Source organism: Chelonia mydas, chromosome 12 (assembly GCF_015237465.2).
Source record: "Chelonia mydas isolate rCheMyd1 chromosome 12, rCheMyd1.pri.v2, whole genome shotgun sequence".
Lineage (NCBI taxonomy): Eukaryota > Metazoa > Chordata > Testudines > Cheloniidae > Chelonia > Chelonia mydas.
The window spans coordinates 23,700,010-23,717,121 of NC_051252.2; the positions used below are offsets into that span (position 1 = coordinate 23,700,010).

A 17,112-nucleotide genomic window follows, 5' to 3' on the forward strand; every position below is an offset into this window, starting at 1 on the left:
GGCACTGGGAACAGCTACTCTGTGACAGGTACTCTAAGACAGAAATCACTACTAATTTGGGGAAGAAGATACCTTGGTCCCCATCAAGCCTCAAAGATACAATCTCTGGTGAAAGCTCTCCACAGAGGGACTTACAGAAGAGATTGTATCTGAAATAACCGTTCTTTATTGTTTGTGTTCTGATTATTTTTGTTAACAATAAAATAGGCATAGTTAACAATAGTGATTAATTTTGCTTATTTTTAATTATGGTGTCCCCTAAGGCATGGCATAAAACCCCATAAGGCTAAAGCAGCAGGGTCCCTTACCAGGTGTGGCAGATCTAGCTGCCTTTCTATCTAGGTTCAATGTAACAGTGTGGTACCCACCTTTCGCAAGCACCCTTTCTGGCTGGGTGTGTCTGCAGTCTTTAAATAATTCTAGCCCTGGTACCGGGCCACATCCCCAGGGCTTCCTCCCTGGAGGCAATGGTTTTGCCCTCTAGGTCTAGTCTGGTCCCAGCTCTCTAGCTGGGCCACTAAGTAGTTCAGTTCCCCTTCTGGGGGTTTATCACTGTCTGACTGTAGGTCAGCTCCACAGTGACCTACGGCGGTGGAGGGGAACCCCAGGCCCACCCACTACTCTGGGTCCCAGCCTAGGGACCCTAAGAATAGCAGCCAGGTGCCACCATGTCCCTTTAACTACACTGCTTTCAGTTCCCTGGGCCACTTCTCCATGGCCCCAGCCTTTGCCAAAGCTTTACCCTTACCTCAAGGCTCATCTAACTTCAGGCTCAGCAGCCAGCCAGGAGCTCTTTCTCGCTCTCTGATCTCTGCCACCACTGAGCTGTCCATAGTGCTGCAATTCCCTTTAGCCAGGCAGGAGCTCCGCTGTACTCCTCTTGCTCCAGCAAGGAAGTGACCATCTTGTAACTCTTTTTACATGACAGGTTTCAGAGTAACAGCCATGTTAGTCTGTATTCGCAAAAAGAAAAGGAGTACTTGTGGCAACTGGTTAGTCTCTAAGGTGCCACAAGTACTCCTTTTCTTTTTATATGGTCCTCCTGGGCCCTGATTGGCTGCTCCCTGCAGCCTCTCTCGCTAGCTTCTTCCCCTGCAGCCATGCTAGGCCTCATTGGAGGACTCCTCTACTGCGCTTTTCCTGTGAAGGGTGTGGCAGGACACTGAGGCCTCCAGCCAGGGACCTCTGGGCCTGGACATCCCTGTGACACTGAATTAGAAGCTACTGCAGCCTTCCATCTATAAGACAGAAAGTTTCTTGTTTGCCTATTGGCTATGATCTGTTCAATAACTAGTGTCTTCTCTCTAGGGGACTATATTCTGCCTCTTCAGAAGGATGAACCTGATGATCTTGTAGTCCTTTTCCAATTCTCTCATCTAAGATTTCTATGATTAATCCAGACACTACACTTATAGAAGCATTTTTCCAGAGCCAGAATCCATAGAGATGCTCAGCATTTCTCACTTTTGCCTTACTCCCCAAGGATTTTCTCTTTCACTGTGAGTGATAATACTCCTGGTACTCATGTTCCTAATATTTCATATTTCAAAATCCAGGTACTTTTCCTTCTTTCATGGATTCTACCCATTCATCTATCCAGCTAATCTGCCATGTTCTCCTTCATTTGCAGTTTACATGTATTTTTGAGAGAATATTCTTTGGAGGACTGTTTGTTTACTCAGCTGTGGGTACCAAAAAAAAAAAAAATCAAAAAATCAGGAAGGTTACTTGGGATATTGAGACTAGTAGAAGAAGATATTTGACTCCAATTCAAGCATCACTATGATTCCAGATGGTTGTTCAAACAATAGCATTCAAATACAGTTTTATTAATCACCTTGCATGCGTCTATTTCAGACGGCTAGCTAAATAAAGTGGCCTTGCAATGAATAGGCTATTGCTTCCAAGAGTATTCACAGGGCACAGTTCCAAATACATTAGCATCCTGTTTTGTTTTGTCTTGATTTTGAGCAAAGAATAAGGCTTTGTCAGACCATTAAAGACCTGGGAGATAAACTGGCCTTGGTTTGCTCTTGACTTCTGCATACAGGTCTTTAATATTTTGTTTTATTGTGGGTATACCACAAGGAGTACATTTTCACAGGTTCTACCTTTGTGCCTTTAATGGATTTGAGAGAGAGAAAAAACTGGATTTCAGCTTTTTCAGATGCCTAAGGATTTACCTTCAGAGAACTCTTGATCTCAGGAAACCGAGCAAGTTTCACGTATTAATTTCTTTCATAAACCTCAACTGCCTCTGCTGCTTCTGTAGTAGGTTAGTTTTGAAATATCCCCTTCCAAAGCTGGGATACACATTACCAGTATTGGGTTTTATTAAGTTCCTGTGGTAGCTATCTCCAAGGATGCTTTCTCATATATGTCTTAGCAAGAGACTTTAAGAATGGCAGAGGCTTTGCAGATAAGGTTTGGATTGCAACCTTTCCACTAGCAATGTAATAGGAGCAACAGGGAATTAAATAAAATTATCTCTTTTCTAGATGTCTGCTTAAAAGGAAATTCAGGATTTTATGGATGCCCCTGAGACAAACTATTACAATCCATTCCTCACAGTTCATATTTGAGTATTGTCTGTATGAGCACCTCAAATAGTACAGAATCATTCATAAAGAATAGGCAAGAGAGACTGTGTCCCATCAATATTTCAGGCTTAGTTATCAAATCAAGAGAAATTCACGAGTTCTTGCTCCAGCCCTATGTTTGCCGGTTTGATATTATTGTTTGACAGTTGAGGCCTTTTCTCTGCATTCTCGTGAATGCTTTAATAATTTATTACATTTCCACTTGATGGTTATTTTAATATTTATTGATTTTTACTCTGATACACTAACCATTTCTTCTTTACTCTTTCAGCAGTAGAAATTCACACTCATTTGCTATTTGTGGGGTGTTGACATAGCTGAAGAAACAGTAATGATGACTGATAGAAGGCACCATATGTTCTGTTCATTTTTCTCTGTGCTGTTTTCTGAGAAATGAATAAAGATACAGTATAAAATGAACCTCCACGTCATTCACAGAAAAACAGACTTTGGCTTCATGGAAACCACAAGAGGGGAACCCATAATTTACAGATGCATTCAGCACAATAGATATTATTATTATGGAAAAGGTTAGCCTCCAAAGCCTTAGAAAAAATAACTTCTACATGTTTCCAACTGAAATGTTTTAAGGATTTCAAAGCACCTTCACAATTAATTTCCTGCAAATATTTCTTCTTTTTTTTTTAATAACTAGAAGGAACTTTTATTTCTCCACAACAAAAAATTAAAGTTTAAAAATATATACATTTTATTTGCCTTATAAATGAACCAGTTAATAATTTCAACTAGTTTCAGTGAAAATAGGATTAAAATAGGATTCTAGGTGACAATTTGTGATATGAAACAGCCAAGAATCCTCAACCCATTTTCACACATTACAGTGTGTATACTAATATTATTATATACTACTGTATTTATAGATACAGAGCGAGCAAGAGCACACATTATAATGTATAATCAAATTCTGAAGCATACAAAAGATCACTGAAAAAGTAAACAATAAATATTGCAATCGTTTCAAAACGTTTCCTCCTCATACTAACAAAGACTGTGCTCATTTTATAGAAAGAGCTGGATAAAACTTTTTGTTGTTGTTCTTATAGCTGCCTATCAATCATTTTTTCCCTTGCTAAGTAAAACAGTCTAACCAGTTTTGATTATTTTTGCTATTTCTTTTGTTCTGTCATCTCAGAAAAATGTTTTGTGTTCTTGCGTTGCTTCCACTAGCTTTGCAGTAGCAATTAACCAAAAACAGTGGTCCCAGAGCCAGGCACATGTCTGCTAACAACATTAAGCATTCAGGTGAAGAAACAGGGAAGAAAACTAAGGGGGTACATGCTGCCTTGTGTTTCATTAAAGACATGGGGGAGGGAGGAAATCAATTTTTCCAACTGGAAAAATAAGCCCCACAAAATCAGTGGTGAAAGATATTTTATTTTCAAGCTTCTAAGAACATATTGAAAACAATGGAGATTAAACTGAATTCCTCACTAAGAAGTAGTTGACAGCCCTTGTAAATGTAACCAACAATAGGGCACACAGCTGATGTCAATCAGTAGCTAGCAGATTGTTTTTTAGCCTTTCACTGAAATCTTCTATTAAAAAGGTTTTTAGATTAAATATAAGTAAATGACACAAGGCCAAAACCTGCTCATCTTACTCACATGAATACTTCTTGGTTTCAGTGGGACAGCTTTCATGAATGAAGTAAACAGGATTTAATCCTCCAGAGTATCATACTCTCTAGGTCATCCACAATAGTAACAGACATCAAAGAATATTTTATATGTTGTATATAATCCATACGCTTTCTCCAGTTAGATTTATTTATTCTTGCTGTTAAAATCTGTGTCTCCTGCTGCACAAGGAATGGGATGGAATAGCTGAGGTAAAACACTGAATTGATAGATTTCTCATCTCTCAGGAGAAACGTATTTGTTGTTGGTTTTCTTAACACCATATAAACTCTACCCCCCTCCCACATTAGAAAACTTGAATATATGTGCTTTATTTATCTAATGAAGTCTGATCCTACAGTCCTTACTCAGCCAAATCTCCCATTTTTCATTGAGAATATTGCCTGAAAAAGATGGCAGGATTGGATCCTTACTCAATATTTTAATAAGTCACACCTGTCTAATGCAAATAATTGATTGCCAGGAGACAGATCTGGTGCAATGTATTTCAGTAATTCTAAACAATGGATAAATAGCATACCTAGTTCTTTTATTAGACACACCTGGAACTAATTAGAAGTTTATTCCTAGCCAAGAGGTGTGAATTGGTCTTGGTATACATTTTTCATTGTGTAGCACTTTAATAAAGATGCTACATGAGACAGACAGTTCAATGTAGCTGTAAGAAAATATTTATTTTGTACCATGCTTATTTCTTAAAGCAATTCAGGAAACAACATCGACAATATCTCACTATAATGTATTCCTATGAGCATCTGATACTAGACAAGAGTGGTTAGTTGGCATTTTTGTTTCCTCCAGGATTAAAGTGTAAATTAAGAAAGATACAATATATTTATATAAGTGGCATTAATGAAACTCTCTACAGTCCTTATTTTCCAGAGGTTTCTTTAACCAACCTTCTTTTTCTTTGCTCATTTATCATGCCTGAAGGGCCTATTTGCAAAAGTTCCAGTGGTCACAATCATGTCTCCTTGGATATTGCCACTCTCTCCACATCTCTGGAGCACATCTCTGTAGAGCCACTCTGCTGCAAGGCCAACCTGATATAAAGGTTTGCCCTGGGTTTCCTCCATTCTAAACACTGAGGAGAGGGCCAGGAGAGCAGAATGCCATCTAGCTGATCCAGTGCTCTGGGGGTATTGTTTCGTCTGACTGTTCCTGATTAGGATTTTATCCAGGCGGCCACACTTTATTAGGCCAAACAACTGGAATGTATGCCACAGAGAGCATTCCTGTGTAGTATTTCCGCATAGAATTTCTGATTGTTTATTCTGCAGTGGAGCTGTGCAGGAAAGGATCAGAAAAGTAGCATCTGCCAGTAGAGAGTGCAAGAGCTACCTTCTATGCATTATACACCTAACATTCTAGCTTCCAGACAAAGCTCCTTGGTTCACACGCACAGGTCATAACACATCTAGTTCTGTAGTATTGTTCAAGATCTACATCACTTCAGTTTTCTTCCAGTTACTTCTAGCACTTACCCCCTTTGGATTATTACTCACAATCAGAACCTTTTGGAGGGCAAACTTGGGCCATGCCTCTTCTTAACAGCCCAAGATTGAATTTCTGGACTAAAGTACAAACATATCCGTGTATTTCTGGACTAAAGTACAAATATATATATATATATATATATATAAAAAGATTCTCTCCTGCGCCCTAAAAAGGAATTTTTCTCTCCTGGAGATCTAAGGAATCTTGTAGCTGGTTGGGATTTCCTTTTTCTGCAACTTTCCCTTTAGGATTTGAAATGTCTTAGTCAAATATTCAGAATGATCAGGGTTATTATGCAGCTTAGTGGCAAACAATAGGTGTATATATGTTTTTAAAACAAACTCCCCTGTTTTGATCAAAATTAATTTCCCCTGCAGACAATGCATAATTCAGCAGCTTTGTGGTGTGTGTGTGTGGGGGGGGGGACGACGAGGGGGGGATGCATGTAAAACTTTAAAGGGAAATACCACCCTGGAAATGTGAAGGCATTGAAATGTCTCCACATGTACTTTCATCCTTCGGAAATTGAGAGTGATTAGATACTTAGAAAAAAATAAATAACCGTGCCTCCACATTCATTTCCCAGCCTGAAACAAACCAGCACCTGCTCCCCCTTACCCCAGGGAGCTCTGACTTTACTTCATTAGATTTGCATTAATAAGCGCGAACAAGCCCCCTTGCTCAGACAAATCGCAGCGCGCTGAGCCCAGTGGAGCCGCCGTGACAGCCTCCCCCCACCGCCCCCGCCTCTGGCCAAGAGGCAAGTGACAAAGAAGGGGTCTGTTCCCCAGCTCCCGGGGCTGGGGACGCCGGCTCCGAGCCGTGGCAGAGCAGGGCAAGGGGCTGGCAGGCTGCCTCCCGTGTTGCCATGGCGGAGGAGGCGGCGGCGGCGGCGAGGCGAGGGGAAAGGGAGCCGGCTCTCAGCTCAGCCCTTCAGAGCCCGCGCTGCCCAGCCTTGCCGGGAGGCAGGAGCATCACTTCCCTGGGAGCCTCCCCGGCCAGGCAGCGAGCCCGGCGCGGCGGCAGGAGGCGGCGGGGCGCGGGGGGAGGCAGCCGCCTGCAAGCTCCGGGCTGACTGTCCCACTTTTCTCCTCCCAGCCCAGCTCCCTGCGTCCTGCCGGCGGGGAGGCGCGGAAGTGCCCGGACGGAGCGGCGGGAGCCCAGCGGGGCGGCGCGGAGCCCCCCGGCCGGAGGATGCGCTGAGCCGCCCGCAGAGGAGGGGGCGCTGCTCCCGGTGGCCAGGTCAGTGCGCGCAGGTCCGCCCCCGGGGAGGGGTCACCGCCGGCCGGGCGAGGGCGCGCGGAGCAGCCCCCGGGGTCCCGCCGCGCCGGCACGCCCCGACTTCGGGAAAGTGCCGCTCGCGAGCGGCGCGGAGAAACTTTCCCGGGACTTCGGGGCAGCGCGGCTGGGGCGGCGCCTGGCGGAGCCCGCGTGGGGCAGGACGCCCACGGCCGCGGCCCCGGCACCTGGCGCTGGCCTGGGCCCCAGGGACTCGCGGCGGGGCGTGGGCAATTTGCAAACAAACAAACAAACAAACTTGGGACCCGCTCTGGGCAGCAGTTTTAACACCACCCCCACCCCCACGGGGAGAGCGGCTTTGAAAAGCAGGAGACTCGGGCTGACACCTGCTCCTCAAACTACCAGACTATTAAGAAAAAAAACCACCCTGTTGTCTGCTGGGGGGGCGGGGGATGTCTAGGAGCCAACTCCTGCCCCGTGTGCTCAGGACCTGAGCCTGAAGTTACTGAGAGTTTTGATTAACTGCAAGACTTTGGCCCCAAACTTCCCTTGACCCCCAACTCCCGTGGAAATGGTTCCTCGATTAGTCCATCGGGTGACCCAGTGGTTTGGCGCGGTTTGATTTCTGTTCTCACTGTAGTTGCATTTTAGTAATGCAGCTTCTTGCATATGTGCATCAATTTTTTCCCCGGGAGAACAATGTAAGGATTTTTAGCAGGCAAATGTAGTTCACGTTGCTCTGCAGCTGGGAGATTTGTGGGCTTGAGAATCCCTAAACCCTCATTGGCATGGCAGACCATAACAGCTCCGAATGAGCTGCTCTAGCCGGTCAAAAAAGTAGCCTGGGACAATTCCCGAATACATACTGATGGGGTAACGCACAGTTCCACTAATGCCTTGCCTCTGTCTGTGCAGGGTAGTGCACATTTCAAAAGATGCTCATAAATCCTTACAAAAAGAAAAGGAGTACTTGTGGCACCTTAGAGACTAACCAATTTATTTGAGCATGTGCATCCGATGAAGTGAGCTGTAGCTCACGAAAGCTCATGCTCAAATAAATTGGTTAGTCTCTAAGGTGCCACAAGTACTCCTTTTCTTTTTGCGAATACCCAGACTAACACAGCTGTTACTCTGAAACCTGTCATAAATCCTTACACTATACACCAGAAATGCAAGGGGTTAATACTTGCTTTAAACTACGTTTCAAATAAATGAACGGGTCTTTCACAAGATATATGTTTCTTCTTTAAAAATATTTCGATACAAAGTCCCTTGATTATACATTAGTAAAATAAAAAAATCACAATAGGTTGCAATTCTATTCCTACTTCTAACTCACCCTTTCTCTTCAGGGCTCAAACTATAAACATACTAAGGGGAGCTAACTCACTCTCTCATTTTCTCATTTTATAAATAGAATTACATTCATTTAATTATTTATTAAATTTAGCAAAATTATTTTCTTCTAGAGCATAATCTATATTAATCTTGATTTTTGTCTAATTCAGATTAGACCACTCAGACTGTACAGTACTGTACCATGCCACTTGAGCCATTTAAAACTTGACTAAACAAAGCAGTGGAAAATATAGTATAGTGGACAATGTTGTATTGGCAGGTGAAGGAGCTAAATGTCTATCAGCCATTTTCCATCTCTATTGTCTAGGATCCTTTGATATCGGTAGTGAAATAACTAGACATAAAAAAGCAAGGTCGTAGCCTCAAGTCCAATTTTTAGGCTTCTGGGGGTTTAGGAAGCCCATGAAGTCAGTTTAATGTAGCTTTCTTCCTATAACTAGTCTATCTTCAGATGGAAATGTGTACAGTTTAACTTTAATCTGTTTATAAAAAACAGAGATGCACATTATTTGTGTCAGAAGGGTACCATGATGTATTTTGTTTCAAGATTTAAACGTTACAGCTTTAAAGGTTTCAGAGTGGTAGCCGTGTTAGTCTGTATCAGCAAAAACAATGAGGAGTACTTGTGGCACCTTAGAGGCTAAAACCCACAAAGCATCTGATGAAGTGGGTTTTAGCCCACGAAAGCTTATGCCCAAATAAATTTGTTAGTCTCTAACGTGCCACAAGTACACCTCGTTGTTTTTACAGTTTTGAAGAACTCTGGCCACAGACATTGCCAGTTAGGAAGTTGAATAGTAAACATTAATGGTCTCATATAAGGAATTCTCACAAATTAGAAATGTAGTCTAATTTATTATTAATTATCACCGGATAAAAAAGCCATCCCTTGTTTATCCTGAAAAGATTTCATTTTGTCAGATGACTGGCATCTCATAAATTCCTTTCATGTTCACGGGATTTGCTTTTTTCCAGGCGTAGGCCACGGAAGCTCCCAGTGTTGGGGATAACAGTTAAGCTCCTCTTTAGAATTCATGAGCTTCCAAATTAAACTTTTGCTGACACCTGCTACCTAGCCCAGTTGAACACAAAGACAGCGGTCACAAGGGTTATTGGAGTTCTGAGCAAAGTAAATAATAAAAAAAAATATTAAGTACCCAGGCTAGATTACACCACCATATGGAGGAGCACTGTGAAAATGTAGCTTCTGGAGACCTAATCCAAGTTTGCTTCTAATGAAGCAAACTTTCAACAGCAATTACATGTAACAATTCAACCCATATTGTAGACTGCTACAGAGATTGATAATCAATAATAACTCAATATACATGGCAGAATCAAATGTAGAAAAAAATAAGTGAAAGTGAACTGGACCCCTCCCACCACTCTTGAAACATCCTTGTTTATACGGTGTGAAATATATTTTCTGAGCACTAGTTTCAAGCACCAAAAAAATTTAGGAAGTGTCATAACAGAAGGTCAAGACTTAATTATTTGTATGGAGACATCAATGAGCATGTGTTGATGATTTATTTATATATCACCAGAGCTGTAAAATAAAACAGTGAATTCTGATTTTCTTTTGCTACTTACTGAAAAGGGATATGAAAGGTGGAAGTTGCAACTGATTGATCTTTGGAATCTGTGAAAGTTTTATAGGGGTTGAAGATTTTGATATGCCTTTTAAATCTTGTAACCAAAATGTCTGTTGGGAAACTTCATGCATATTTGATGTATTTGTGATGAACATTTACAGATTATGGAATATCAGGATAATTTGGCTTTTTAACATTTATTCAAATCTTTATGTTTATGTAAGCTAAGAACTACTTTTTGCTTTATGCTATTTGAAAAGTGTGTCTATTAGGCATGTTTGAGTATCTTCCAAAATCACTTTTAAAAAACTAAAATTGAATTTTCCTGCTTGAAAAATTTCTATGTACTCCATGCACTGCTCCTGGCTCACAATTAATGCCAAAAATCAATTGGCTAATATGCTTTTTATGTTTCTGCTGATCACAGACAGGATGGGAGTGTAAAAGCTTTTATTGCTATCTGGTGATTAGTACATAGTAGTGGTAAGTAAATAGTTTATAATAAGATGGCTTCAGTACTTCAGAGTTTAATGCATTGTATATAATAAGGGGCATGGGTTGTCTTACAACAGCATAAGGACCCAATCCTACTCCCACAGACATCCAAAGGAATTTTACCAGTTCCTTCAGTGGGAGCAGGAATGGGTTAGATGACTGGAAGGAAAGTAGTACTGAAGATCCACCTTAGATAATCCTGAATATTTTCTTTCTGGTTTATGATGATGGGTTAAATTCAGAGGTGAAAGTAAGCCAGTACGGTCCAGTATGGCATACCGGCAAGAGACGGTACACCGTGCCAGACCGGACTGGCTTCCCAGGGCTGGCAATTTAAAGGGCCCGGGGCTTCCTGCAGCGGCCAGAGCCCTGGGCCCTTTAAAGCGCCGCCCGAGCCCCGCTGCCAGAGCCCCGGGGTAGCGGCGGCTGGAGCTCCGAGGGTGATTTAAAGAGCCTGGGTATTTAAAGGCCCCGCCTTTTCTGGTTGATGCCACGCCCCCTGCTCGGGACTCCGGCATACTGGTAAGTCCTTTAACTTACTTTCACCCCTGGTTAAATTACAGCACGAAACTCAGAGTTGCTCACTCTCCTGTCTGTAGAAATGCTCCTGATCTTATCTATTTAGTTGATTGTACTTCAAACAGGACATGATGAACCTAAATGAGGTAGAGTCTGAAATTAGCAAGAAAACAGAACACCATAGGAGCAGAGAGGTGAGAAGGAAAATTAAAGTAAAAATGGGTAGAGAGAGAGAGAGATGCTCAAACTATGTTAAATTTAACTCCCCTCCTAATATCAATCATTAAAATAATTGGATTTACCCTGTAAGGGTACTGTGCTAAGGGTCAAAAGTGTTCAGGCCAAATTCTAGTCCCAGTATTAATAGCCTAATTCCACTTTGGCATGTGCAGCCAATAAACTCTACTATACTCCATTAGACTATTCTTACTGATCTTAAAAATAAGACCATTTATCATTGTTTTTTGGTGACAGAAATAATGAAATAATGGTTTACTAGATTTGTTGGAGGCTGTGAATTACACAGGGTGGATGAACAATATGGATAACAGTATGGATGAACAAGACATCTCATCAATGAGCAATTAACATATTAAGAAGCTGTAAACATCTGTGGCACTTTAACCAAACCACTGAACCTATTGGAATTTAGGGCCCAATCCTAAGTAGGAGTTCCTCTTGTGGAGTGCCCACAGGATATTGTTTATAATATGTGAAAAACAAAAGATTAATACGACTGATTATAGATGAGATCAATACTGCCAGAATATTTAGTGTGTATATAGGGTATACAATATTTATTATGATTATTTTGTATTTAGTTTTACCACCAGTTTAAAATATAATCAGTAGAGGGTACATACATTGTGAAATATGCTTTTCTATTTTTCACACCATTGTGGCAAGTGCTGGGAGAAATATATTCAGATGGTAAATGCAAAGTAATTAGGTTTGGAAGCATTAGATATTTATCATTAAATGTTGGTAAACATTGATTTCACCATACACACACAAAGATGAAAAATAATTCCATTACAAATAGTCAAAATTTACAGATAGGCAAAGTAAGAAAAATGGTGTTGATTATTTATTAGAGTTTGATTTAAGAACATCTACTTGATATATTTTGACGTGACCTTGACAACTTGTGTTCTAATGGTTTAATGCTTTGATTTTTGATTCTCAACATCTACTATCATTGAATAATTATTGTCTAACCCCTCCATGATTTCTCACAACAGTGAACCTTTAAATTGATAAAAATTGTTGGGGAAATCCTTAAAAATAAACATTGATATTATCTGTCAATTATAAAAAATAAAAATTATATTTTATCCAGCCTAAATATGTGACCAAATTTGCTTTAACTGAAGCTCACGTCAAAGCTTCCACTGGAGCAGGAGTGAGCCCAATGTGCACACTGAGCTAAAGTAAAAGAGCAAAAGCTAAAGCACAGTGTGTGCAAATCCAGCCAAAACTGGCTTTCAAGTCATTTTTCATTAGTCACAAAAGATAAGTGACTGGAATCACACCTTTCAAGTGAACATTGAGGACAGAAGAGAAATAAAGTTTACCTGTAGGAAACAAATCACAGATTTTTCTAATTAACAATGATGTTTAACTAGGGTACAATTCAAACCACAAAGGAAGGTGACAGATTTCACAAATGAGTCATGGCAAAAATGGTGTATTTCACAGCTCCAAGTGAACTCATGTTAAAGGATGAAACAGCAGAAAGTGATTAACAGAGTTCTAACTGATAGAAATCATAAACATGTGAACCTACATCATCAGACAGGAGCTGATATTTCTCTCCGAATTCAGATGAGCCAAAGAAACAACATTGTTTCTACCTACTTTTTTCCTTAATTCTCACAGGGCCTTTGGTGAGGTTGGTCACAAGTGCATTCCTTGAACATGCAGCACCCACACAGACATCACTGGAAGTTTTGAGAGAAGGTAGAAAAATAGGCAGTCTGATTTTCAACCAAAACTCATTTTGGAGGAACAGACGAGGAGGCTGGGCCTCATTGCAACTGCAAATATACGTATTAGTACTATTGAAACCCAGATCCACAGCTTCAGCTGAGCAGCATGTAGCACAACAAGGAAGGTGGTGCAAAGTGTCATCAAAGCCACCTTTCCACTTCCTCGATCATGGGCTGATTGTACATCAATCTGGTCCCCAGCATAAATCCACCAAAGCACAAGGGAGAATAAGACAGCTTGGAGGGGATGGTATCAGAGGTGCCCCACTGACACTATTCCACCAGGAGATCCCCTTACCCTGAGGTGAGCCTTCTGGGGCTAGCTGTATTGGTTTTAGAGCCGCTTTGTATTGGTGGGAGAGCTCACAAAGCTGCTCCAATAATCCATCCCATAATTATAAGCAACCATTAAACAGCCCATTCAGATATGTTCCCCGCAAAACACATGCAATTTCCACTGCTCGAGGGGAGAGGGCTCTAGTTCATGAACCTCTGTATTCTGTGCTCGTACAGAATGCCACTGGCAGGGCACTTGGGTGGCTGTTATAGCTCATTTTAGGCAAAAGGTTCAGTCATTTGGTGAAGTTACATTATTCATCATTTGTATTTCTATCTAGATTAAGATAAATGTAAAACTATTCAGAAAAATGTCAGCATTTTGTCTTATTTATTTTGCTTCAGGTTGCACAGCTCCGGTCCATAGCTCTGGGTGTTGTCAAGAATGAAAATTCATAATTAAAAATCAATATAGCAAAATACAACCAACCAAGTTCACTGAAACCAACCAGGAACATAAAACATGGAATAATCCCTTCTCTTCCCAGATTAACCTCATTCAGACACCACCCATTGACACCAACTTCAACCTACCCCTGATAGAAAGCCCAAGAGAAATGTTGACTTTACAGTATGCCGGGAGGGTTAACAAAGCCAGTCTCTGGCAGACCACACCGGAACAGGAATAAGTTCCAAAGCCGTGAACCCTTCACAGAGCATTCTCTGCTGCCATATTATTAATCTTGTATTAATTGAGGGAGTTTGAGCTTTATTGCCTCTGGTAATCACAGCTGTATTAATATCACACAGAAAGAGGCGCAATCTCTTAGGCAGCCAGAATCAAAACCATTTACAACATTATGGCTCAAAGCCAGTTCCTTACACTCCACCTGGAAGCGATTATGTACCCAGAGTAGACTACCAAGCACCAGCATTCCAGCATGTTCAGTACGTGCTCTCTACACAATGCCTCGCTGAAAGAGTATCTATCTATGCAGGGACCTGCTCACTTGTAATGTCAGGCTCTGTGAACTCAGAGAGAAAGAGACTTTAAAACTGTACATACAGAGAAGAAACAAATTAAAACAGAATTGATTATTATTGAATGAGGATGGGGAAAAACAACAACATTTGAAAAGAATTAGCATTTCAAAAGCAAAGATTGGAAAGGTCTGCAGTCTCATGATAGACAATTTGAAAAGTTTATCAAACTTCAAAAACCAGCCGAAGCCCTTTTCTCCAAAATTGATTTGAAAAGTTGGCAGACTTAAGAAACCTTTCAGAAACATTTTGCAGATCAATGCTAATTTGATGCATAGGAGCTCAGCATTGTGCCAATTTACTGTCAAACTGATATTAACTAGGCACTTTTCTTAGAATGTTTATAGCCAAATGTCTATTAAATATGCAAACTCGACAATTACACCACATCCCTTAAAATACTTCATTTAAAATGTATTTCAGAACCTCCAGAAATGGCCTTTCACTCTTAATCACAAAGAACCATGCTTACTATAAGGTCCAAATCCTTGTTCTGGGAGAAAGGGATAGAGGATGCTCTTGGGATTAAGACACAAGGCTGTTAGCCAGGAGACATGCTTTCAGTTTCCAGTGCTGCCAAAAGACCTCCATGATCTTGGTAAAGTCTCTTAGGGCTCAATCTTCTAATTCTTGTTCACACAACAACCAACCTCATGGAAGTAAGTTAATCTAAGAAAATGAGACTACTTGAGATAGTAGTAATGAGTCATATGAGTAGGGGTTGTAGGATCAAGTACTTAAGCTTTCTGAGCACAATTTTCAAACTTGGCTGCCTATGGTTAGACACCTAAATCTGCATTTAAGTACCTAAATAAAAATACCTGTTTTTCAGCATTCGTTGACTTCAGTGTGAGCATGGGCCAGATCCACCACAATCAGACTACTTTGGATCCTGCTGTTACTTACACGTGAAGATCTTTATGTATGTTAGTAGTTTCATTTTGTTCAATGTGCCTGTTCACGCACATAAAGTTACCCACATATGAGTTTGCAGGATCAGGGTCATAGTTAGGTGCCTAATGTTGGGCATCCAAATTTGAAAATTTGAGCCAATGTGTCTTAGTTTTGGTATCTTTAAAATGGTGATAATATTATTCACTAAACTTGGTTAAACTAAATTCAGTAATTTTTTTTTACTGTTTAGATCTTCTGATGGAAGATATATACAAATGCAAATCACCATCTTTTACTATATTATTTACTTATAGTTTTTCACACAGCCAGCCTTAGACCTACCATGCAGTATGTGAGCTGCATTAGCAAAATAATAATTTTAGAAACCCAAAATATACCAGTAAAAGAAAATTAAACCAGTGCATAAAATGGAGCTGTCCATGAAGTCAAAGTGACACTTGCATTTATTTCATTTGGCAAGAAAATAAAGAGCTTTGGTCTCTGAAACTTTGGATAACTTATTTCTCAGGAGTCACAAAATTCATTTAGGAAACAATAATAATCCATAAACAATGGATGAAATTGCAAAGTAGAGTCCGGGCTAATAAAACATGTGAGACTCTAAGTACATAAAGGTTAGTACACCATGAATCTGATCTTTGTGTTGCAATTTAGAGTGTAATTATTTCTTTCATTTAGTCCCCCTTCCTCCCCCACAAAAAAGACCATATAACAGAACTTTAAATTGTTAGGTAGTGAAAATGTTTTTACGATTTTTCAAATTAGATTGATTGACAATTCCATTCCAGTCTGCAGTGATTGAAACTTACTTACTTCAGCAGGTTATCAGGTGACCACAAGTATATTTAGATTACTCCACATAAAGCACTTATGTCTGTCACTCCAGACTGCAGGTGCTCATCCCATCCAACACAGGTTTCAACATCCAGCAGAACTAGGCACAAATTCATTCCTGTGCCATGGGAATGTTCTCTTCCAGATTTGTCAAAAAGCAATACTTAAATCACACTTATAGGAAAAAATCTCCTACAATAGCAGCTGATCTGCAACCCCAACCATTTAATTGTCTATGTTAACAACAGTGATTCTGATATACACCACCACAGAATTAAGATTGTCTGATATTAATTTCCATATTCACAAAATGCGTGTGGACAGTACTTTAGATGATCAGTTATAATTTACAAGAAAAGTGGTCCACACCTACTTATTAGTTACAGATGTAAGCGCAATATGATTCAACTATTGTCCAATAAACTATTCATCTCTTCTGTCTCCTTTCTACCCTCCCCAAATTCACCTGCATTTATTGAGTTGCTTTCCCTCACCTTTTTTCCTTGCCAAAATGGCAGGATGGCAGCTGTCTCAGCACTTGATGCCAATGCTGTTCTTTTGCAGGCAGGGGGTAAGGACTTTCGAGCTGACTCTTTTCCCCACAGAGACTGACAATATTTTCTCATGTCTTTAAATATGGGTCTGTGAATTAAGGTCTGCCTGCAGGCAGAGCTTTTACAAAAAAAAGAAACATGGATTGGTGTGGATTGTTTTAGTTATTTATTTGGTTAAGAAAGAATTAAGAAAAGGGGAGGCATCCTTAAGTATAATATAATTTTCCTATCCATTGAAGTAACCATTATTTTCCCCATAAAACAGATTAAAATTTCACAAGTTTTATTTTATATTTTGTCTTTATTGTTATTATTTACATTGTGGTCGCTCTTATGGGCCCCAATCAGGGATCAGAGTCCCATTTTAGTAGGCTCTGTACACCCACACAAAATTACAGCCCTTGCCTCAAAGAGCTTACATTCCAATTACATCCTATTGTATGGAAGTACGGCACCTAGAACAATCCTGACTGTGGCCTATATGCACTATTGTCATACAAATAAAACATAATCACATTATTCACACTGTTTTAATTATCTTA

The 17,112-nt window shown here is 40.4% G+C and overlaps 1 protein-coding gene across 1 annotated transcript in view; it reads left to right on the plus strand.

Annotated features, from left to right (window-relative positions):
- Nucleotides 1-6,790: 6,790 nt before the first annotated feature.
- The window catches only part of CHST8 (carbohydrate sulfotransferase 8), a 262,245-nt gene continuing 251,923 nt past the window's right edge, over nucleotides 6,791-17,112 (plus strand). Inside the window, exon 1 of the mRNA XM_037878141.2 lies at nucleotides 6,791-6,997. The gene's annotated coding sequence lies outside the window, so the exon portion shown is untranslated. The remainder of the gene's footprint in view (nucleotides 6,998-17,112) is intronic.